The sequence below is a fragment of the Budorcas taxicolor genome, chromosome 14 (genome assembly GCF_023091745.1).
Source record: "Budorcas taxicolor isolate Tak-1 chromosome 14, Takin1.1, whole genome shotgun sequence".
NCBI lineage: Eukaryota > Metazoa > Chordata > Mammalia > Artiodactyla > Bovidae > Budorcas > Budorcas taxicolor.
Window position 1 is genome coordinate 10172079 of NC_068923.1, and position 25409 is coordinate 10197487.

A 25409-nucleotide genomic window follows, 5' to 3' on the forward strand; every position below is an offset into this window, starting at 1 on the left:
CATTTTGTGATTGGTCTGTTCATATTTTCTGTTTTATTCCTGGTTCAGTTTTGGAAGGTTATACTTGTCTAAAAATTCATCCATTTCTTTCATGTTTTCCATTTTATTGGCATATAGATGTCATAGGCTTTTATGATCCTTTGTATTTCTGTGTTGTCTGTTTTAGCTTCTCTATTCTTTCTTGTTTCTTGATGAGTCTGGCTAACAATTTGTCAATTTTGTTTATCTTCTCAAAGAACCAGCTTTTAGTTTTACTTACTTTGTTATTTTCTCCTTCATTTCTTTTTGATTTACTTCTTCTCTGATCTTTATGATTTCTTTCCTTCTACAAACTTTGGGTATTTTTTTTTTTCCTAGTTGCTTTAAGTGTAAGGTTAGGTTGTTTATTTGATGTCGCTCTTGTTTCTTGAGGTACACTTGTATTGCTATAAACTTCCTTCTTATCACTGCTTTTATGGCATCCCATAGTTTTTTGTTTGTTTGTTTTGTCTTCTTCTTCATTTTTTTTAAATGTAGCCTTGTGATTTAATCCAATTGCACAGACATTTGAAATTACAGCTACTCTAGATATCTATGGAAGAATATGCATGCCTCCATATTTCAATTCTGCAATGTTACATTTGAACTGATATAGTGAAATTCATATAATGATGGATCAATTTAGAATCTCCTTGCAACACCTGAAATTATATAAAATGGAACCAAGTTTTAAAACTCTTTGGAACGTTTTCATGCTAGATATATATATATATATATATATATATATATATATATATATATATAGAGAGAGAGAGAGAGAGAGAGAGAGAGAGAGAGAGATATTTACTGTCAACTTTGGATTATAATATATCAGGTGGCTATACTATAAAATGTTGGTCACTGAATATCATGGACTTTAAACTAGCTTTGGCTCCTAAAAACATAGCATCACTTAAATGGACAACCAGAAAGTCCCTTCACTTCTAGAGCCTCAAATGTTTTTCTTAAGAAAAAAAAAAAAGGAAGATTTCTGTAACCAATTGCCTTCTGTTATAGTGGGGTCAGCTATTACAGTTATGTTTATATTTTATTTTCAAAAGCACTTTTTATGAAAATATAAATATGACTTTCAATAGGAAATTTACATCTGGACTTGGTATCAACCTCAGATTTTCGTTTTTCAAGGAAAAACAGGCTTTCAGGTTAAAAAACAATTTGTAACCAGGACTTGAATACCAAGGATTCTCACAAAATATATTACAAATGACAGCATGAAAAAAGAATCTTGCACAGTAACTCAGTCCAGCTCTACATTGCACCCTTAAAATGGAAGGGCATTTGGTATCTTGAGTAGTCTCAAATTTCCAAATAAAGAAAATTACAAAGAGCTATGTATTCATATTCAGCAGTCACAAAAGGAACTTAAAACCTAAAGCAAAGGTAAACTAACTTCCTTGAAACTTCTTAGATTCTACACAAACTGTACAACCTTTTGTCAAGTGTGAAGACTAGTAGAACTTTAAAACCTTTAATCTAGCTTAAGGGTGCAGCTCTAATTTTTCTGGCTGGCTTTGTGTTCACAACAGCTTTTAAAAACTGTTTAACTACAGCTGCATACTATATCCTAGCTATGTTGAAAAAATATTCCAGTTTTTGCCAATTTTTGTTTCCATAGTGTTAAACATCAACTTTAGCTGGTCAGGAGTTAGAGATTTATTATCAGTCTATGCAAGACTAAAATTCAAAGCAAATTCAGTTTTACTTGAGGAAACATTGTAAAGTAACAATTATTTATATTACATGCCTCATATGATCCAATGGAAACCATAGAGAATTATACCTTTTGTGTCACTGTTCCAACAAACAAATCTGAACAGCTAAAACATTTTGAAAATGCATTAAGCTTACGAAGTCTCAAAAAAATTTTTGTTTTTTAGTACATACTTCTGTCAGATGAATTTATTCCCTGTACACCACTCCTCTTGCAAACTGGTCTTTTATTACCTTTCATTTGCTTACTGAGACCTAGAGAAAGATCGGGAGGGCTTGTGATTTCTCTACAAGGACAGTGATCTCTCTCTTCTATCTCTAGAAAGGGACCTGCTCCAGCTGTGGGAGGAGCTTCTCCAACTTTGAGATCTGTGTCAATGTGGGGGACTCTTCCTCCAATAATCATCTCGAGGGCAATGACCCCAAGAAGGAGGTGGGCCACAATTTTGACTTCTCTTTTCACCATTTGACAATTCCACTCTTACTTGGCATCCACCTAGGATTCTTCCATCTAGTTCTCGGACAGCAGCAGCTGCATCTTGGGGATCTTCAGATTCAACAAAAGCAAACTTGGGAGGGTTTCTAGCAAAGCACACAATTCAGAGTGATCCATAATAGCCAAAATCTCATTCTAATTCTGCCTTTTTACCATTGTTTCCAAGATTATCTACATAAACTTTACAGTCCAAAGGACAGGAATCATGATGCATTTTGAAATCTTGAGTTAAAAATGTGAAGGCTCAAATCCATAGAACCTAGGTTAGGTCTTCCTGGTCCTCTCCCTCCTGAAACTCCCAGATGCTCCCGCATATCAGGAATCCACAGAATGGTGGATCCCATAGGTTTTGAGTTGTCATCTCTTCATTGTCATTTGTTCCTAGGCATATTTTAATTTTCTTAATGATCTGTTGACTATTCATAATCATGTTGTTTAGTCTCCATGCGCTTGTGTGTTTTTTTTAATATTTTTTAATTTCTATAGTTGATATCTAATATTGCAGTGCTGTGTTCAGAAAATATTTATACAATATTGTAAAGTAATTAGCCTCCAATTAAAATAAATAAATTTAAATTAAAAAAATGATTTCAATTAAAAAAAAAAATACTGAGGCTTAAATTGTCGACCCAAGATATAATCTATCCTAGAGAATGTTTCATGTGCAGTTGAGAAACTATAATCAAGAATCTTCCTCAAAGGAAAGCCAAGGGCCAAATGACTTCACAGGCAAATTCTACCAAAACTTTAGAAATGAGCTAAAATTTATCATGTTCAAACTCTTCTAGAAAAATGCTAAGGAAGGAAGGAAAATTTCCAAACTCATCTATGAGGCCACCATCACCCTACTAAAACTAGACGAAGATGCACAAAAATAAAGAAAATTATAGGCCAATATCACTGATGAATTTAGATGCAAAAATCCTCAATAAAATTTTAGCAAACTGAATACAACAATACATTAAATATCATGCATCCAGATCAAATCATATTTATCCCAGGGATGCAAAGATTCTTCACTATACACAAATCAATCAGTGTGATACACCATACCGATTAGTTGAAACATAAAAATCATATAATCATTTCAATAAATGCAGAGAATGCCTTTGACAAAATTCAATACACAATTATGACAAAAACTCTCCAGAAAGTAGGCATAGAAGGAACATAACTCTACAGAATAGAGACCATATATGACAAACCCACAACAAATATTATCATCAATGGTGAAAAACTGAAAGTGTTACCTCTACAATTAAGAATAATACAAGGGTGTCCACTTTTGCCACTATAGTGCAACATAGATTTGGAAGTCCTAGCCAAAGCAGTCAGAGAAGAAAAAGAAATAAAAGGAAGCCTAATTGGAAAAAATGAAGAAGTAGAACTCTCACTGTTGAGAGATGACATGATTCTCTATATAGAAAACCATAAAGATGTCATTAAAAAAATTAGTAGAACTAATCAGTAAATATACTAAAGTCAAAGGATGGAAAGTTAATACTCAAAAATCCTTTGCATTCCTATACAACAACAAAAAAAAAATCAATAAGATAAATTAAGGAAGCAATCCCATTCATCATTTCAACAACAACAACAACAAATAATAAAATACTTAGGAATAAGGAAAATATTTACCTAAATAGACAAAAAGTCTGTTTGCAGAAAAAGCATAACACATTAATGAAAGAAATCAAAGATGACACAAAAAAGATGGAAAGATATGGCATATTCTTGGACTGGAAGTATTACTACAGTGAAAATGACTATTTCCCAAAGCATTTTTATAAATTCAATGCAATCCATATTGAACCACCAATGATATTTTTCATAGAGGTAAAACAAATAATTCCATAATTTGAATGGAAATAAAAAAGACCTTAAAAACAACACCCATTTTTGGATGTGACTAGTGAGGGAAACAAACTCCAATGCTGTAAACAAGAATATTGCATAGGACCCTGGACTGTTAGGTCCATGAATCAAGGAAAATTGGAAGGCGTCAAACAGGAGATAGCAAGAGTGAACGTCAACATCTTAGGAATCAGCAAACTAAAATGGACTGAGATGGGTGAATTTAACTCAGATGACCATTATACCTACTACTGTGGGCAAGAATACCTTAAAAAAAAAAAACAAAAAAAAAAAAAACGGAGTAGCCATCATAGTCAACAAGAGAGTCCAAAATGCAGTACTTAAATGCAATCTCAAAAACGATAGAATGATCTGTTTATGTCAAAGGCAAATCATTCACTATCATGGCAATCCAAGTCAATGAACAGACCAGTAAAGCTGAAGAAGCTGAAGTTGAACAGTTCTGTGAACCTAAAAGACCTTCTAGAACTAACACACCAAAAATATGTCCTTTTCATTATAGGGGACTGGAATGCAAAAGTAAGAAGTCAAGAAACACCTGGAGTACAGGGCAAAATTGGCCCTGGGAAACAGAAGGAAGCAGGGCAAGGCTAATAGAGTTTTGCCAAGAGAACACTTTGGTCATAGCAAACACCCTCTTCCAACAACAAAAGAGAAGACTCTACAAAAGGACATCAACAGATGATCAGCACCAAAATCAAATTAACTATATTCTTTGCAGCCAAAGGTGGAGAAGCTCTATACAGTCAGCAAAAACAAAATTGTGAGCTAACTGTGTCTAAGATCTTGAACTCTTTACTGCCAAATTCAGACTTAAATTGAAAAAGTAGGGAAAACCACTAGACCATTCAGGTATGACCTAAGTCAAATTCCTTACAATTATATAATTGAAGTGAGAAATAGATTTAAGCGACTAGATCTGATAGACAGAGTACCTGATGAACTTTGGATAGAGGTTCAAGACATTGTAGAGGAGACAGGCAGCAAGACCGTCCCCTTGGAAAAGAAATGCAAAAAAGCAAAATGACTGTTTGAAGAGGCCTTACAAATAGCTGTGAAAAGAAGAGACGTGGAAAGCAAAGGAGAAAAGGAAAAATATACCCATTTGAATGCAGAGTTCCAAAGAAGAGCAAGGAGAGATAAGAAAGCCTTCCTTAATGATCAATGCAAAGAAATAGAGGAAAACAATAGAAAGGGAAACACTAAAGATCACTTCAAGAAAATTAGAGATACCAAGGGATCATTTCATGCAAAGATGGGCTCAATAAAGGACAGAAACAGTACGGACCTAACAGAAACAAAAGATATTATGAAGAGGTGGCAATAATACAAAGAAAAACTGTATAAAAAAGATCTTCATGACCCAGATGATCATGATGGTGTGATGACTCACCTAGAGCCAGACACCCTGGAATGTGAAGGTAAGGGAGCCTTAGGAAGCAGCACTATGAACAAAACTAGTGGAGGTAATGGAATTCCAGTTGAGCTCTTTCAAATCCTTAAAGATGATGCTGTGAAAATGTTGAACAAAATATGACAGCAAATTTGGAATATTCAGCAGTAGCCACAGAACTGGAAAAGATCAGTTTTCATTCCAATCCCAAAGAAAGGCAATGCCAAAGAATGCTAAAATTACTGCACACATGCACTCATCTCACACACTAGTAAAGTAATGCTCAAAATTCTCCAAGCCAGGGTTCAACAATATGTGGATTGTGAACTTCCAGATGTTCAAGTTGGTTTTAGAAAAGGCAGAGGAACGAGAGATCAAATTACCAACGTCTGCTGGATCATTAAAAAAGCAAGAGAGTTCCAGAAAAACGTCTATTTCTGCCTTAATGACTATGCCAAAGCCTTTGTGTGGATCACGACAAATTGTGGAAAATCCTTCAGAAAATGGGAATACCAGAGTATCTGATCTGCCTATTGAGAAATCTGTATGCAGGTCAAGAAACAACAGAAGTGGACATGTAACAACTGATTAGTTCCAAATAGGAAAAGGAGTATATCAAGGCTATATATTTTCACCCTGCTTATTTAACTTTTATGTGGAGTACATCATGAAAAATGCTGGGTTGGTTGAAGCACAAGCTGCAATCAAGATTCCAGGAGAAATATGAATAAGCTTGGATATGCAGAAGACACCACCCACCCTTATGGCAGAATGTGAAGAAGAGCTAAAGAACCTCTTGATGAAAGCAAAAGAAGAGAGTGAAAAAGTTGGCTTAGAGCTCAATATTCAGAAAATTAAGATCATGGTATCCAGTCCCATGACTCCATGGCAAATAGATGGGGAAACAGTGGAAACAGTGACAGATTTTATTCTTTTAGGGTCCAAAATCACTTCAGATAATGACTACAGCTATGAGATTAAAAGACATTTACTCCCTGAAAGAAAAGCTATGAACAACCTAGACAGCATATTAAAACAGAGACACTACTTTGCCAACATATGTCCATCTAGTAAAGGCTATGGTTTTTCCAGTAGTCATGTATGGATATAAAAGTTGGACTTTCATGTCAATGTATGGCAAAACCAATACAGTATTGTAAAGTAAAATAAAGTAAAAATAAAAATTAAAAAAAAAAAAAAAGAAAAAAATCTGAGTGCTGAAGAATTGATGCTTTTGAACTGTGGTAATGGAAAAGACTCTTGAGTGTCCCTCAGATTGCAAGGAGATCCAACCAGTCCATCCTAAAGGAGATCAGTCCTGGGTGTTCATTGGAAGGACTGATGTTGAAGCTGAAACTCCAATACTTTGGCTGGCTGATGCGAAGAGCTGACTCATTTGAAAAGACCTTGATCCTGGGAAAGGTTGAAGGTGGGAGGAGAAGGGGATGACAGAGGATGAGATGGTTGGATGGCATCACCGATTCAATGGACATGAGTTTGAGTAAACTCTGGGATTTCATGATGGACTGAAGATCTGGCGTGCTATGGTCCATGGGGTCGCCAAGAGTCATACAGGACTGAGCAACTTAACTGAACTACTGAACAGAAAAAAGACCTTGAATAGTCAAAGAAATGTTGAGAAGGAAGAATAGGGTTGGAAGAATCAACCTTACTGGCTTCAGAATATACTACAATGTTCCAGTGATCAAGACAGTATGTAACTGGACACTCACACACACACACACACACACACACACACACACAGAATAAAAAGAAATATAGACCAATGGAAAAATATAGAAAGTCCAAAAATATAGTCATACACATATGGGCATCCAGAGATAAATGCATGCTCCTATGGGCACCTTATCTTTGACAAAGGAGGCAAATATATATAACGGAGAAGAGACCATCTCTTCAATTATTGGCAGTGGGAAAACTTTCAGCTACATATAAAGGAATATAATTTGGACTCTTTCTAACACCATACAAGACAAACTGAAAGGATTAAAGACCTACATGTAAGACTATAAGCTATAAAGCTCTTAGAGAAAAACAGAAGTAGGACACTTTATAATATAAATCACAGCTAAGTCTTCTACAACCCATCTCCTACAGTAATGGAAATAAAAGCAAAAATAAACAAATTGGATCTAATTAAATTAAAAAAAAAGCACCCTTGCACAACGAAAGAAAGTAAAAACTAAATGAAAAGACAACCCTCAGAATGGGATAAAATAATAGCAAATGAATCAAATGACAAGTAATTAATCTCCAAAATATACAAACAATTTATTCAACTCAACAGTAGAAAAACAAACAACCGAATCAAAAAGCAGGCAGAATACCCAAACAGACATTTCTCCAAAAAGGCATACAGATGACTGAAGAGCACATGACAAGAGGCTGAACATCATTTAGTTTTTTTTTTTTAAAAATTAAATTTATTTATTTTAATTGGAGGCTAATTACTTTACAATATTGTATTGGTTCTGCCACACATCAACATGAATCCACCATGGGCATACACATGTTCCCCATCCTGAACCCTCCTCCTTCTTCCCTCCCCATACCATCCCTCTGGGTTGTCCCAGTGCACCAGCCCCAAGCATCCAGTATCATGCAGCGAGCCTGGACTGGTGATTCATTTCATATATGATATTATACATGATTCAATCTTATTCTCCCAAATCATCCTACCCTCTCCCTCTCCCTCAGAGTCCAAAAGACTGTTCTATACATCTGGGTCTATTTTGTTGTCTCACATACAGGGTTATCATTACCATCTTTCTAAATTACATATATATGCTTTAGTATACTCTATTGGTGTTTTTCTTTCTGGCTTACTTCACTCTGTATAATAGGCTCCAGTTTCATCCACCTCACTGGAAAAGATTCAAATGTATTATTTTTAATGGCTGAGTAATACTCCATTGTGTATATGTACCTCAGCTTTCTTATCCATTCATCTGTTGATGGACATCTAGGTTACTTCCACGTCCTAGCTTTTATAAACAGTGCTTTGATGAACATTGGAATTCACATGTCTCTTTCACTTCTGATTTCCTCAGTGTGTATGCCCAGAAGTGGGATTGCTGGGTCATAAGGCAGTTCTATTTCCAGTTTTTTAAGGAATATCCACACTGTTCTCCAGAGTGGTTGTTTTAGTTTGCATTCCCACCAACAGTGAAAGAAGGTTCCCTTTTCTCCACACCCTCTCCAGCATTTATAGTTTGTAGACTTTTGGATGGCAGCCATTCTGACTGGAGTGAAATGGTACCTCACTGTCATTTTGACTTGTATTTCTCTGATAATGAGTGATGTTGAACATTTTTTCATGTGTTTGTTAGCCATCTGTATGTCTTTGGAAAAATGTCTATTTAATTCCTTCATCCATTTTTTTGATTGGCTCATTTATTTTTCTGGAATTGAGCTGCAGGAATTGCCTCCATATTTTTGAGATTAGTTCTTTGTCAGTTGTTTCATTTGCCATTATTTTCTCCCATTCTAAAGGCTGTCTTTTCAGTTTGCTTATAGTTTCCTCTGTTGTGCAGAAGCTTTTAGTTATAATTAGGGCCCATTTGTTTATTTTTGCTTTTATTTTCAATATTTTGAGAGGTGGGTCATAGAGGATTCTGCTGTGATTATGTTGGAGAATGGTTTGCCTATGTTCTCCTCTAAGAGTTTTATAGTTTCTGGTCTTGCGTTTAGATCTTTAATCCATTTTGAGTTTGTTTTTGTGTATGGTGTTAGAAAGTTTTCTGCTACTGCTAAGTCACTTCAGTCGTGTCTGACTCCGTGCAACCCCATAGATGGCAGCCCACCAGGCTCCCCTGTTCCTGGGATTCTCCAGGCAAGAACACTGGAGTGGGTTGCCATTTCCTTCTCCAATTCATGAAAGTGAAAAGTGAAAGGGAAGTCGCTCAGTTGTGTCCGACTCTTCGCGATCCCATGGACCACAGACTACCACGCTTCTATGTCCATGGGATTTTCCAGGCAAGAGTACTGGAGTGGGAGTTTCATTTTTTTACAAGTGGTTGACCAGTTTTCCCAGCACCACTTGTTAAAGAGATTGTCTTTAATCCATTGTACATTCTTGGCTCCTTTGTCAAAGAAAAGGTGTCCATAGGTGCATGGATTTATCTCTGGGCTTTCTATTTTGCTCCATTGAGCTATATTTCTGTTTTTGTGCCAGTACCATACTGTCTTGATGACTGCGGCTTTGTAGTAGATCCTTAAGTCAAGGAGGTTGATTCCTCCAGTTCCATTCTTCTTTCTCAAGATTGCTTTGGCTATTTGAGATTTTTTGTTTTTCCATACAAATCTTGAAATTATTTGTTCTAGCTCTGTGAAAAATATCATTGGTAGCTTGCTAGGGATTGCATTGAATCTGTAGATTGCTTTGTGTAGTATCCTCATTTTCAGTATTTTGATTCTCCCAATCCATGAACATGGTATGTTTCTCCATCTATTAGAGTCCTCTTTGATTTCTTTTACCAGTGTTTTATAGTTTTCTATATATAGGTCTTTAGTTTATTTAGGTGGATATATCCCTAAGCATTTTATTCTTTTTGTTGCAATGGTGAATGGAATTGTTTCCTTAATTTCTCTTTCAATTTTCTCATTATTAGTGTATAGGAATGCAAGGGATTTCTGTGTGTTGATTTTATATCCTGCAACTTTACTGTATTCATTGATTAGCTCTAGTAATTTTCTGGTGGAGTCTTTAGGGTTTTCTATGTAGAGGGTCATGTCATCTGCAAACAGTGAGAGTTTTACTTCTTCTTTTCCAACTTGGATTCTTTTTATTTCTTTTTCTGCTCTGATTGCTGTGGCCGAAACTTCCAAAACTATGTTGAATAGTAGTGGTTAAAGTGGGCAACCTTGTCTTGTTCCTGAATTTAGGTGACATGCTTTCAATTTTTCACCATTGAGGATAATGTTTGCTGTGGGTTTGTCACATATAGCTTTTATTATGTTGAGGTATGTTCCTTCTATTCCTGCTTTCTGGAGGGTTTTTATCATAAATGGTTTTTGAATTTTGTCAAAAGCTTTCTCTGGATTTATTGAGATAATCATATGCCTTTTATTTTTCAATTTGTTAATGTGGTGTATTACATTGATCATTTATTATTAGAGAAATGTGAATCAAAACTACAATGAAGTATCATGTCACACTGATCAGGAAGGCTATCATCAAAAAGTCTATAGAAAGTAACAGCTGGAGAGGGTGTGGAGAAAATGGAACCCTCTTGCACCGTTGGTAGGAATAAAAATGATGCAACCACTATGGAGAACAGTATGGAGATTCCTTTAAAAACTAGTAATAAAAGTACCATATGAAACCAGAACTGAAAGATACATGTATCCGAATGTTCATTGCAGCACCATTTACAACAGATAGGACATGGAAGTAACCTAGATGTCCATCAACAGTTGAATGGATAAAGAAGTTGTGGTACATATATACAATGGAATATTACTCAGCTAAAAGAAACACATTTGGGTCAATTTTAATGAGGTGGAGGAACCTATAGCTTATTATACAGAAGGAAGTAAGTCAAAAAGACACAGCCAAATATCATATATTAATGCATAAGCATGGATTCTGGAAAGATAGTACTGATATTACAAGACAGCAACGGAGACACAGACACAAAGAACAGACTTTTGGACATAGTGGGGGAAGGAGAAGATGGGATGATTTGAGAGAATAGCATTGAAACCTATACATTACTATATGTAAAACAGATAGCCAGTAGAAATTTTTTGTATGATGTAGGGAGGCCAAATCTGGTACTCAATGACAACCTAAAGGGGATGGGATGGAGTAGGAGTTGGGAGGGAGATTCAGGAGGGGGGAGATATATATATAAATATATATGTATGGTACTGCTAAGTCGCTTCAGTCGTGTCTGCCTCTGTGCGACCCCAAAGACGGCAGCCCACCAGGCTCTCCCATCCCTGGGATTCTCCAGGCAAGAACACTGGAGTGGGTTGCCATTTCCTTCTACAAAATATATATATATGTATATCTATGGGTAATTCATATTGATGTATGGCTGAAACCATGACAATATTGTAAAGTAATTATCCTCTAATTAAAAAAAAAATCTGCCAACTATAAGTCAGCTGTTTTCCATAGAAATCTCTACAAAGATGGAAATATTCTCAATCCAATGTATGACTACATGTGGCTGCTGAACACTTGAAATGTTACTAGAATGACCTATGAACTGAATTTTAAATTTTATTTAATACTAATTTAAATTTTAATAGCTACATGTGGCTAGTTGTAACTGTATCAGACAGCAAAGATAGAGATTCAAAATAGGAACTTGGTTTGTAATTTGCATTTTTAAATCCCATAGAGGTTATTTTTTGCTAATGAATGAATAAATGAACTAAATGTACATTCTTGTGTATTTATGACACAGTCCAATCTCCTGCTGGACTGTTATTGTTCCAGACTGATAATAATTGGGACATAGAAATCATAGAATTTAATCAGATAAAAGTAATATAAAAATTACAAATTATAATTTAAAAGCAACCATAAGTTATAAGGAAGTCTACATGGAAAGACAAACTTAGAAGAAATTCAGGAGAGAAGATTTGGTTTGACTCACATGACAGCAGACAACATGATTTATCCAGTCAGGTTGGAGCTTATCTAATGTTGCCTACATGCATCAGTTCAAGCTCTAGAATAAGGGTTGGGGATTAGGCCATCAGCAACCAGTAATGTGTGTGAGTGGCAGGTCCAATGTCAGTGGAGAGGAGACCTTCAGAGCATGCAGTGTGGTGGAGTCTTGGTGTAGGAGCCTAGGCAGGTAGCTGTGGGAAGACCATGTAAGGTCCCAGTTTGCTTTTCTAGAGATTGCAGGAAAGTTGTCACCAATCCAAGTCTTCAGAGGTGCAGAGGACCTACATTATACATTTTTCAACATTCTTTCTCTGTTTGTCATGTTTCCATAGTTATGAATCCTATTTCTTAAAAAGGAAGCCATAAAAAACTGGGGATCTTTATTAGCTGCAACTGAACTAGTTGGGTCGTATTAGCTAGATAATTTCTATCTCAATCATTTGCTCAAATTGTAAATTAGAAGGATCCAATTAGGAGGTATATTTCTTATGGATTCCATGTGACTGGTGTTTGTAGCAAAAGATTTTCAAATCTAAAGTTATTAATGGTAAAAAAGCGAAGTTTCAGGGACAGAGGAGGCATTTTTGTTAGTATAATTAGTAAATCCAAGTTCAGACAACAGGACATCTGTAGCAATTTGAGAATTTTTTTTGGCCAATGCTATAGAACTACATTTTTAGACTTTTTCTGACAGCTTAGTCTTGAGCTTGGTTTTTCAGCTCTAAAAATATCTATCCTCAATATCCTTTACATTTTTTTTAACCTGCTGAGTCAGCAAGAGTTAATTTCTTCTGTATGCAACTGAAAACCCTAATTAAGATAGAAATTTGTTCTAAAATAGGCTGTCAACCAAAAGACTTGACAGAAACTGAAATATTCTAAAGTTAGTTATGTGGCCTAGTTGAGGATGACAGATGTGAAATCTTCAAAATTAATAATAGGCAGAACTCTTGCCAACTCATAGCCTATGGTGGGGAAATGGATAAATTCTCTGTTGTGATCAAAAAAATAATGCCTAAGTCTTTTGCAAACCAATGAACATTTGACACAGAAACAAAATGAATAGCAAGAGGTAATCAAGGACTTTGAGTTCAGCTTGATTTTTTCTGAGTGTCCTGAGAGTGAAATGAAAATAATAATAATAACAAAACAAACCAATAAACAATCCAGCAACAACAAAAAATCCCTAATTTCTCAGACAAAGGCAAAAAAAAAAGATTTTTAAAAATCTACAGGTATGTTTTAAAAACCACACATGCAATGACAGTGATAGAAAAGATAGTTGTCAAACTAGAATTTGACTTAATTGTTTTCAGCTCTTAAATAATCATAGGGTCTTGATTGAGCTCATTTTCCCGCAAGGTATAGCCAGTTTTCACTCCATTCACCACAATGTAATGGAAAGTCTCCAGATATACACCTATGATACATTCCCAGCATATCTTAGAATTTCCTATCAAATGAACTAGAAGAGATTGCTCAGTTATAAAAGATGAAGACAGGGAAGAGTTGTGGAAATGGTTTCAAGGAGACTAATTCAAGAATACAGAAAAAAAAATATTTTAGAATACCTGAGTTTCTCTATAATGTTCACTTATCAAAAATTCTGGATTTCCTCTGCAAACTTTCACATTATTGCTTTTGATCATTAATATATCCTAAGTATATTAAAGAGTATATTATCCACTCTCAACAGATGGTTTTGAATAAAGGTTCCTGTGGCTCAACTGGTAAAAAATTACCTGCAATGTGGAAGACCTGGGTTTGATCCATGTGTTGGGAGGATCCACTGGAGAAGGGAAAGGCTACCCACTTGAGTATCCTGGCCTGGAGAATTCCACGTACTGTATAGTTCATGGGGTTGCAAAGAGCTGGACATGACTGAGTAAATTTCACTTTCACTAATTCTAGAAATACAAATCAGATGTGGTTATTGACCCTACAAAATAGTTGCAATGGGTACAATGGTGTCACAATCTCAAAAACTTAGATGAACAAAAAAGTCATTTTAAGTTCTATTTGGGGGGAAAAAAAAATGACTGATGCCCTTTCTTTGAATCACAAAATTATTTTAAAATTGTATGGAGACGCACCAAAGTTGCCATTCTGGAAGAGTTTGAATCCTAAGAATTATGAAGAAAGTAATTTGGGAGTAGTTGCATCATACTTCATAGCTTATCCAACCCAAACGACATCCCTCAAGACTTGCCAGAAAAAGTCATTTCTTCAAGATGTTGGAAATCATTCATAAGAGGAGAATAAGCATCAGAGAAAATGCCAACTTCTATTATCCATAACCTGAAGAGTCCTAGAGTAGCTGTTACTTCAGTAAAACTATTTTTCCTTTTCAAAGTAACTAGTAGAAGCAAAAGATAAGAAAAGCATTGTTGTTTGCTTGAATGAACTTTGATATCCTAATAAAAGACAAGATGAGAGTGATAATCATTCCTTCAGGGACCTGGAGGAATCCTTAATGGTGGCTAATAAATATTGAGGTTTCTCAGACAAAAATAAATGATGTCTACTCAATTCATACTTGACTTATAAAACTGGGAAAAAAATGTCTAGGTGAACAGAGATCTCAATAAGTTACAATGACAGAGCTGATCCCCTTTCATTGGCAGAGAGCCCTTGGAATAAAGGAGAATTTGGAACACTTACTTGAGAGCATCACAACTGTATCACTGATCCTGCTCACAGCATCAATTGTCTCACTGTATCTCACTGTCTGCACTGTTTGCTGAACCCAGAGTAGGCAAGACACGAGTCATAGGAACTACAGTCATGTTTGTTTATTCCTGGCAAGAGCCATAGCATAACCTAATACAACACAACCTCTATTCTGGCTGGCTTAGTGGCCATAACAATATTGTCTCCTGGCTGACACAGAAGCCATAGCAGTAGAAATTCTATATCCTCTCTTCTCATGGCCAAACCAATGGATATAGACAAGATGCAGCAGTACTACTGCTGCTTTCTAGGTGGAGCTCACATATGTGTACCACACACAAACCATGACGCTATGACCAAACAAGTAACTCATGACAGCGTATGCACGGTGCTATAAGTGATCTCAGCTGTCACACAAACTTTTTTTTTTTTTTTTAATGTGGGACTAGAGAAAGAGGCAGCGGAGCCAAGAGAGCCCAGTCATGCCATCTTGGCTAATTTGCACTCTCTCCACGACAAACAAGCAGCACACTTCTGCTCTTTACTTCCTGCCTGGACAACAGGTCTTGTGTTCAGGTGTGCAGTGTATTGCATGGTGGTGTTAAGACCATGAAGAAGAAAACCATCTACAAAAGGTGATGACACCAGAGGCTGGTGAGATCTTGAAGTCTTGATACCACTGTTAACTGTAGTTGTCAAAAGCACAGATCCCAGCAGAGGGATGCCTGTACTCAAGACCAAACCCCAGTGCTAACGAGTTGTATGAAGTTAAGCAAGATACTAACATTCCTTTTGTTTATGTATTTTCATTGACAAAATGGAAATGATGTTATTAAGTATTTGGTTGGTTCCTATAATTAAAATGTAAAGAAATGTCAAAGTAATACCTGATAAATAGTAAGTATTATGGGAATGGCTTGTTTTTATGATAATAACACTGGAATTTAAAACTCTGAATTTTTTGTTGCCTGAGATTCATGATCAATTCTTTTTCTAAGTCATTTGAGGTAGATTTTCTGTAATTAGAGATTAAATTCAATCAAACTATATGACATTCTGGAAAAGGCAAAACTATGGACAAAGTGAAAAGATTAGTTTTTTCATAGGTTGGATTGGAGTAAGTTATACATAAGCAGAGCACAGAGGAATTTTAGGACAGCGAAACTCCTATGTATGGTACTATAAAGATGGACACATACCATTATTATCAAAACCCATAAGATGTACAGAGGCTTCCATGGTAGCTCATTGGTAAAGAATACAGTTGCAATGCACGAGACCTGGGTTTGATCGCAGGATTGGGAAGATCCCCTGGAGCAGAGCATGGAAGCCCACTCCAATATTCTTACTTTGGAGAATCTCCATGGCCAGAAGAGCCTGGCGGGCTACAGTCCATGGGGTTGCAAAGAATCAGACAGGGCTGAATGACTAAGCATAGAACATAAGATGCACAAATTCAAGCAAACTCTAAGGTAATCTAGGATTTGGGTGATAATGACATATCAATGTAGGCTTATTTTGATTATAATTGATTGATTAAAACACAGGTACCACTCTAGTGCAGGATTTTGATGGAGGGAGTATGTGCATATGTGGGAGCAAGGGCTATAGAATAATTTTGGTATTCCCCTCAATTTTGTTATGAATTTAAAACTTCCATGAAAGATAGATTCTATTTAAAAATATAGAAGTTCAAATATATCAGATTATATCAGATTTATTCTCTCATATTAAAATATATGTTTAAGATTACATAACAAAATCTTCAATTCAGTTCAGCCACTCAGTTGTGTCCAACTCTTTACAACCCCATGGACTGCAGCATGCCAGGCTTCCCAGTCCATCACCAACTCCTGGAGATTGCTCAAATTCATGTCTTTTGAGTCGGTGACACCATCCAACCATCTTACCCTCTGTCATCTCCTTCTCCTGCCTTCAATCTTTCCCAGCATCAGGATCTTTTCCAATGAGTCAGTTCTTAACATTAGGTGGCCAAACTATTGGAGCTTCAGCTTCAACATCAGTGCTTCCAATGAATATTCAGAACTGATTTCCTTTCTGATTGACTGGTTGAATTTCCTTGCAGTCCAAGAGACTCTCAAGAGTCTTCTCCAACACGACAGTTCAAAAGAATCAATTCTTCAGTGATCAGCTTTCTTTATAGTCCAACTCTCAAAAAATGATCCAAAAGGTTCATACTTAATAACCAGTTGATTCCCACAGAAACAAATCCTTAATTTTAATTATAAATCCTCATATTCCCCCCATCTTACATCTTTTCCATTGACATGTAGTCTGCTTGCAGGAGGGAAATACTATCTTTCCATATTCTTATGGAACTAATTAAGTACTGGAAAATAAGATAATTTATAATTGAAATTAGAAACCGATTACTAAGTATGAGACTTTCAGATAATTCTCTCATTTTTTTGTAATGTACTGTCCATTTTCCTCATTATTTCAAAATTTGGTGAATACGCATAAAAATAAACTCTATTGATAAACATCTGTGGATCTAGTTAATAGGTCCAAACTGAGTTTGAAGTTTCAGGTTTTGTGGTAGCATACTACAAAATAGAATTTGAAAATATTTAGTGATACATAAAAACAATAATTGACTAGTGAGTTCCACATTGCAGATAAAATTAGTACATAAGTATTTATTCATTAGTCAATAATATAAGAGAAAAACAAGTATATTTGTTTAAGTTTTAATGAAAATAATACTATTGACAATAGTAAGTTAAATCTTCAAATCTTTATCTACTATACTTATACTCCCACAATCTGGGTAGCATATTTATTTCTATTTTTTAGTTATATTTTCTGTAAGTTACTATCACTGAAATTCCATTAAGTCAAATTATGAATGAAAGATCAAGGAGATAAACCTGGTCAATTCTCAGGTATCACTCATTTTAGTTCTATAATAACATCATCTGGTTGTCCAGGAATTATAGCAATTTAGCCACAGAATGGGAATGTTTAATAGATTATTGCTAATATGTATTTATTTTCAGTTCAGTATAAAGACAGCTATTGAACAACAACTCTGACACACAGAAAAGTACGTGAAGATAAAACTAATCTGTCAGAGGACGTTCAACTTTAAGGGATCCAATATTTTGTTTTCTTCCTTCGTGTGCCATTTCTAAGGGCTCTTTGTTCCTTATCAGTTCCTGGAAAACAGGAACAAGCAGAGCTGCATGCACTTCTCAGGACTGAGATCATGGGAAAGAGCACCTGCTTTGATTCCCTTCAGTGACTCCTTTCAGTGACCGTTTAAGACTACCCATTTTGTTGCAACTGGTGGAATTTCATTCTTTTTAATGGCTGAGTAATCATTTTATTGAAGATATGCATTTTATTGAAGCATGCATTTCTGCAAATAAAGCACCCTTTTTTCAATCAAGACTTGGGTCCCCTGCATCCTTCTTCTTGTCGACTCCAGTCCCCAGGTTCCAATCTACAACAACCATGACAATTGGCTCCTGAACAGGGACCTGGTGAACGCCCCTGGCAAGCAGACGGAGTGATTGTTAGGACCTACAGAGCCAGTAAGGGCGGATTTATGGGACAAATGGCTGGAAAGCCCCACCACTTTTCTAATTTACTTCATCATTTATTTAAGGTTCAAGGACTCTTGGTTTCATATCAATAGATACAAGCTTGTCTCCAAACAGTGGTCGAATATAATCTCCGGTTCCCCAATGAAGACAGCTTCAATTTAAAAATTTGGAACCAGGTTATAAAATAAAATGTTGAACAAGCCACAAGATGGGGAAAAATTATTCCAATAGATTTCTGGCCCTGTGGGCCCTCATTAAAATCCATAGCTTTCCTATTTCAAGGCAATTCTATCACCCCTGATATCAGTCAACAAGCGAACACTACAAATATGAATTAAATGATAAGACTTTATAAAAGACCCAATTTGAGCAAGATAAAATGTTTCAGAACTTTCCCACCATCCTTGCTCTGGCTGTCCCGAGCACTCCTTCTCCTCTTTTAATGGACACAAAACCAAAGGTCCCCTCTCTTCAAGGACAAGATGAATCTGATGATGGTTCTTCTGATGCTCTCTTTGATACTAAAGCCAATAATACTTTTTTTGATGACAATGATAAGCCCCTAATACGCACTCATATTTATGAAAACAGATGATCCACTCATTTGCCTTCATGATGAACGTTTTCTGATTTACTGACTTTGCAACCTCAAGTTTCTGAGGCCGATGATATTTTTGCCTTTCCTGTGTTAAGAAATGTTAATACTCAAGGACAGCTAATACCTCAATATGAAGACATTGATTTTTCTCACATGCAACAAATGAAAAAGGCTATAACTATTTGCCACACTCATTCACTTTTTACTAAAGAACTTCTAAATACTATGACATTGTCTATTGAAAGTTTTATTCCTTTTGATTGACAAATTTTGATAAAAGCTCTTCTTGAACAAGGAAAATATCTTCAGTACATAATACGGTTTCATGATGTGGCCCAAGATCATGCCAATTATAATTCTTGAGCTGGCACTCCCCAAAACCAAATTACTTTCAAAATGTTAACCATTATGTGGCAATTTGATTTGATGGAAGCTCAGATGCAATGTCCTCCTTTGTTACATAAGCAATTGAAAAAAGCAGCCCTTGAAGCTTGGATTGAATTACTCCTCGAGAAGAACCTAAAGATAGCTGCACAAACATATTACAAAGGCCTAATGAAGCCTATGCTAATTTTTTTAGTGAGACTGGGAATTACTATCTCCTATAATGTTGTCGGAGAGGAGGCCAAAGTACAGATAGATCTTACTCCTTGGAAGAAAAGTTGTGACCAACCTAGGTGGCATATTTAAAAGCAGAGACATTACTTTGCCAACAAAGGTCCTTCTAGTCAAGCCTACGGTTTTTCCAGTGGTCGTGTATGGATGTGAGAGTTGGACTGTGAAGAAAGCTGAGAGCCAAAGAATTGATGCTTTTGAACTGTGGTGTTGGAGAAGACTCTTGAGAGTACCTTGGGCTGCAAGGAGATGCAACCAGTCCATTCTGAGGGAGATCAGCCCTGGGATTTCTTTGGAGGGAATGATGCTGAAGCTGAAACTCCAGTACTTTGGCCACCTCATGCGAAGAGTTGACTCATTGGAAAAGACTCTGATGCTGCAAGGGATTGGGGGCCGGAGGAGAAGGGGACGACATAGGACAAGGTGGCTGGATGGCATCACTGACTCAATGGACATGAGTCTGAGTGAACTCCGGTAGTTGGTGATGGACAGGGAGGCCTGGCGTGCTGCGATTCATGGGGTCGCAAAGAGTCGGACACTACTGAGCGACTGAACTGAACTGAACTGAAAGTCTAGTTACAAACTATTAAATCACCCATAAGAACAAACACATAGCTCTGAATAAATACAACACCAATGGATAGAACTCATTAAATAAAACTCTAAATATTTGCTAGGTAATTTTCTTTAACTTATCCACAAGCATAATTTTAATACCATCTGAAGATAAAATGATCCAATAAAAAATTAATTTGGGAAAAGTGAAATCACCCCCTTTTTATGCCAAATCTCAATATGTATTCTGGTAGATTAAATGTTAACTAAAAAAGGAAGTCAGTATCACTCCAGTTCAGTTCAGTTCAGTTCAGTCACTCAATCGTGTCCAATTCTTTGCGACCCCATGAATCACAGCACACCAGGCCTCCCTGTCCATCACCAACTCCTGGAGTTTACTCAGACTCAAGTCCATCGAGTCGGTGATGTCATCCAGCCATCTCATCCTCTGTCATCCTCTTTTCCCCCTGCCCCCATCCCTCCCAGCATCAGACCCTTTTCACTCCTGAAAATGCAAATATTAATCTTTCCCTGGAGTGTGCATGTTCAGTTATGTGGGACCTCATGGACTATAAGCCTGCCAGGGTTCTTTGTCTATGAAATTTCCCAGGCAGGAATACTGAGTAGGTTGTCATTTCCTACTCCTACTGTAGTGGGATCTTCCTGACCCATGAATCAGCCCAGGTCTCTTGCATCTCCTGCACTGGCAGGTGGATTCTTCATCACTGAGCCCCCTGAGAAGCCCTCTCCTGGACTGAGGAACAAGCAATAATAATAGATATACAGCAAAGCATTAGTTGAAAGTGTTTAATGAAAACATTTTTAGAATATACCTTTAAAAGAAAATATATTTATAATTCCATCTTCAATAAATTTATAGAACAAATAGATCTCATGGAAAAATGACATTTTATAAACTGTATAAATTCTGTGCAGATAAATTTTTCTGTGATTTTTAGACAAGACAAAAAATGTCTTATCTAAATAAGGTAAATGTCTTTGCTGTCTGTTGGAGGAATGCATGTATTTCTTGTTTACTCTCAAGAATTATCATTTTTTATAATTTTGCCTTAATTGAGTGTATTCTTTGAAATTTCCTGTAGGACACATTTTGAACCTTGTTTTCTGTTTCTCATACGTTTTGGAAACCAAGCCCAAATCATCAGGAGTAGATATGGCTTTCTATCCAGAGTAGAACATTTCTTTCTATCCAGATACTTACTTTCTCCTTTTTTCTTTTTTTTTTTTTTTGGTCTTCTTGCTATGACTGCAAGATAATCACTACATAACAGTTTTAAACACTGTTATTGAAAATAATTTTTATTTTTCCATAGTTCATGAGCAAGATTCCATATTGCTTCCCTCTCATGGACAGAGGAACCTGGAGGGCTACAGTTCATGGGGTTGCAAAAGATTTAGACACAGCTTAATGACTAAGCAACAATATAGTTAAAAAAAAACAACTAGTAAATATAATTATCAATAAATATAAAAAGGAAAATAAAATAAGAAAAAAAAAATGTTGGCACCTTATGTAAAAGGCCAACAATTTAAATTCTTAATTTTTAAGAGATTTTTCAAATTTCTAAATTTATTTTATTCATTGTATATGAAGACTGATGAAATAATCTTTTCAGAAATTAAGAAATATAGGAATATATTTTTATTTCTGTTTTAAATAAAGAAAAATATTCCAAAGACCTAATTAATAAATATGTACTGAAGAATTCTTTAAGACTCTTCAAATAGTAAACAGTGAACTACTTGCATGTTTTCTTTCAAAAGGTGTAAATAGAATACAGAGACATAATTATCTCTGGAGTCATTGTTTTTTAAACAACAATTAAGAGTATAAAATAGGTTATTGAATTAACTACTATAGAAAGTTTTTGTTTGCTCCTTGGAATCTGGGACTAGATGGATATATTCTTTTTTTTTCTCTTTCTAATTAGCTATGCAGAAAAAAAAAATTAGACAAATTTAGCATTATGGAAATCAGGCTATATTTTAAAAATATGTATTTGCAGCAATAAAACATATGGGAATATAGCTAGTTTTGCTAGTTCATTTTAGTAGTAAAATATGCTTTTTATTTATTAAATATAAAAGAATGTATTGATTGTGTATACCCCTATAGCTAGTACTCCATAGGTAGCCATATGTATGTAGAACTCCATCACTAGTGCTTAGATTGATCTCTCCACAAAGAACATCTATAAAATTTGGGGGAAAAAAAAAAAACATAAAACAATGTTTGAAAACTTCAAATACACTTCAAGAGCAGTCAGAACTTAAGGGGCAAAGATCTTGTCAATAAGGACAGTATATTCATCCAAGGCAAACTTCTCTGAATCTCTTTCTCCTCAGAGTATTTCCTGGTTCACACCTAGGAACAAAGAGATGTAACAGGGAAAAGAAAAAAAAATCAGCATAATATTTTCTACACTTTTAGTGGACTTGGGGTGAAAAAACTGGAGTTTGAATTTTTGAAGGCAGCAAAAATTCCAGAAAGAAGAATCCTGGCGGGGGGGGGGGGGGGGGGGGGAAGGCCACTAAGAAATGAACCCAACATTCTTCAGTAAATTTTTTGCTGAGACATATGGCAAATGCTACGTTAACACATAAAGGGACCAGCCTATGAGAAAACAAGCAGAATGCACTTGCTATTCAGATATAACATAAGCATATATTTCAGCATACAGTGCTGAGAAGACAACCATTTTATCTCAAGCTTTTCAAGTAGCAAGGGCTGCAGTAAATACTTCAGGCTTTAATTTGAGATGTCTCAGGTAATGAAAAATGCCATATAAGTAAAGGAAAAATTACTAATAGCCTCAAAGTAATCTTCTCATACTGTTTTAACTTCCTGATAATGGAATTAAATCTTTTATAAAGGAAAGTGACTTTATCCAAAGCATTTTCATAATTTGTTATACACAAAGTCTTACATATATTAAAAATAAATTACTAAACATCAGAACATTAAACCAACTGTTGGAATCATAAAATATTACAAGAGAAACAAATCCATTGTAGGTAATCCAGATTTTTGACAAAAATTAAAACTACTGCGGCTAAAATTTTAAGAAATATACCTTTAAAAATAATGAATTTTGCTAGAGAGACAGAATTTATAAGAATCAAATGGAGATGCTATAATTTGGAAAAATACAAAAATGACATTTAGAACGAACACAGTGAAGCAAAGATCAGTGAACTGGAAAACCACCAAACCAACAACCTAGAAACTTCTTCCTAAAACAATATCCTTCAATAATGAATGAAATATGTGAATCATAAATTAGAATGAGTGAATTCGTCAAGAGCAGACCTCCATCACAAGAAAATGCTTTAATTTTTTGAAGCTAAACAAATATGCAAACTTTACAAAGAAATGAAGAGCAGTGATATTAGAAAGTTTCTTATAGTCTTATCACAATAATCAAAAACTTACATATATATACATAGTTAAAAGTGAGAATAGTAGTGAAGGTAAAATATTTTTTTTTTATAAATCAGCAAGAAAAATAAAAAAAGAAAAGAAAACTGTTTAATATCAAAATGGTAGTATGAACGAAATGCAAAACAACATATGGGGAAATTAGAAAATGTGAGATGGAATTAAATCTACTATTATCAATAAATCTAGTAAATATGATTTGATTATTTTTAAAAGGCAGAAACTGTCAGATTGAATAAAAAAGCAAGGTTCAAACATATTCTATTTAAAACAGATATACTTTAATACACTCTAAATGTATAGATAAATCTAAGAAAATGGAAAAAGATATTTTAAGAATAATACAAGGAAATGTGAAGTGGTATGTTCAAATCAAAAAAGAGACTTTAAAGACACATTTCCTGAAAGCTAGAACACTATTAACTTTTTATAATAAAGAATTACAACTCATCAAGAAGATATAAAAGTTCTAAGTGTATACACATTTTATAACAAAGCTTCAATTAGACAAAACTATGGAAAGAAATATTTAGAAATTATATTTAGAAATTTTAGCACTCTTCTCTATGCAACTGATACAGGAATTAGACAGAAACTTGGTAAGGATTTAGAAGACTTAAGCAAAACTTTGAACCGGTTAACTTAATTGGCATTTATGAAATACTTTAACAACAATAGAATGAGAAACAGAATTGAACAAAGAACGAAAGACTTAGATACTGCGTGGATGTTAGGATGACTATCAGCGTATAAAAAGATATAACATACCTTTAATCTTCAGTTCAGTTCAGTTCAGTCGCTCAGTCGTGTCCGAGTCTTTGCGACCCCATGAATCACAGCACGCCAGGCCTTCCTGTCCATCACCATCTCCCGGAGTTCACTCAGACTCATATCCATTGAGTCAGTGATGCCATCCAGCCATCTCATCTTCGGTCGTCCCCTTCTCCTCCTGCCCACAATCCCTCCCAGCATCAGAGTCTTTTCCAAAGAGTCAACTCTTCACATGAGGTGACCAAAGTACTGGAGCTTCAGCTTTAGCATCATTCCTTCCAAAGAAATCCCAGGGTTGATCTCCTTCAGAATGGACTGGTTGGATCTCCTTGCAGTCCAAGGGACTCTCAAGAGTCTTCTCCAACACCGCAGTTCAAAAGCATCAATTCTTCGGCGCTCAGCCTTCTTCACAGTCCAACTCTTACATCCATACATGACCACAGGAAAAACCATAGCCTTGACTAGACGGACCTTAGTCGGCAAAATAATGTCTCTGCTTTTGATTATACTATCTAGGTTGGTCATAATTTTTCTTCCAAGGAGCAAGCATCTTTTAATTTCATGGCTGCAGTCAGCATCTGCAGTGATTTTGGGGCCCCCAAAATAAAGTCTGACACTGTTTCCACTCTTTCCCCATCTATTTCCCATGAAGGGATGGGAACAGATGCCATGACCTTCGTTTTCTGAATGTTGAGCTTTAAGCCAACTTTTTCACTCTCCTCTTTCACTTTCATCAAGAGGCTTTTTAGTTCTTCTTCACTTTCTGCCATATGAGTGGTGGCATCTGCATATCTGAGGTTATTGATATTTCTCCCAGCAAACTTGATTCCAGCTTGTGTTTCTTCCCATCCAGCATTTCTCATGATGCACTCTGCATATAAGTTAAATAAGCAAGGTGACAATATACAGCCTTGACGCACTCCTTTTTCCTATTTGGAATCAGTCTGTTGTTCCATGTTCAGTTCTAACTGTTGCTTCCTGACCTGCATACAGATTTCTCAAGAGGAAGGTT

At 35.6% G+C, this 25409-nt stretch overlaps 1 pseudogene; it reads right to left on the reverse strand.

Moving 5' to 3' along the window:
- Nucleotides 1-274: 274 nt before the first annotated feature.
- On the reverse strand, nt 275-2459 carry LOC128059622 (serine/arginine-rich splicing factor 3-like; annotated as a pseudogene).
- Between the last annotated feature and the right edge of the window lie 22950 nt (nt 2460-25409).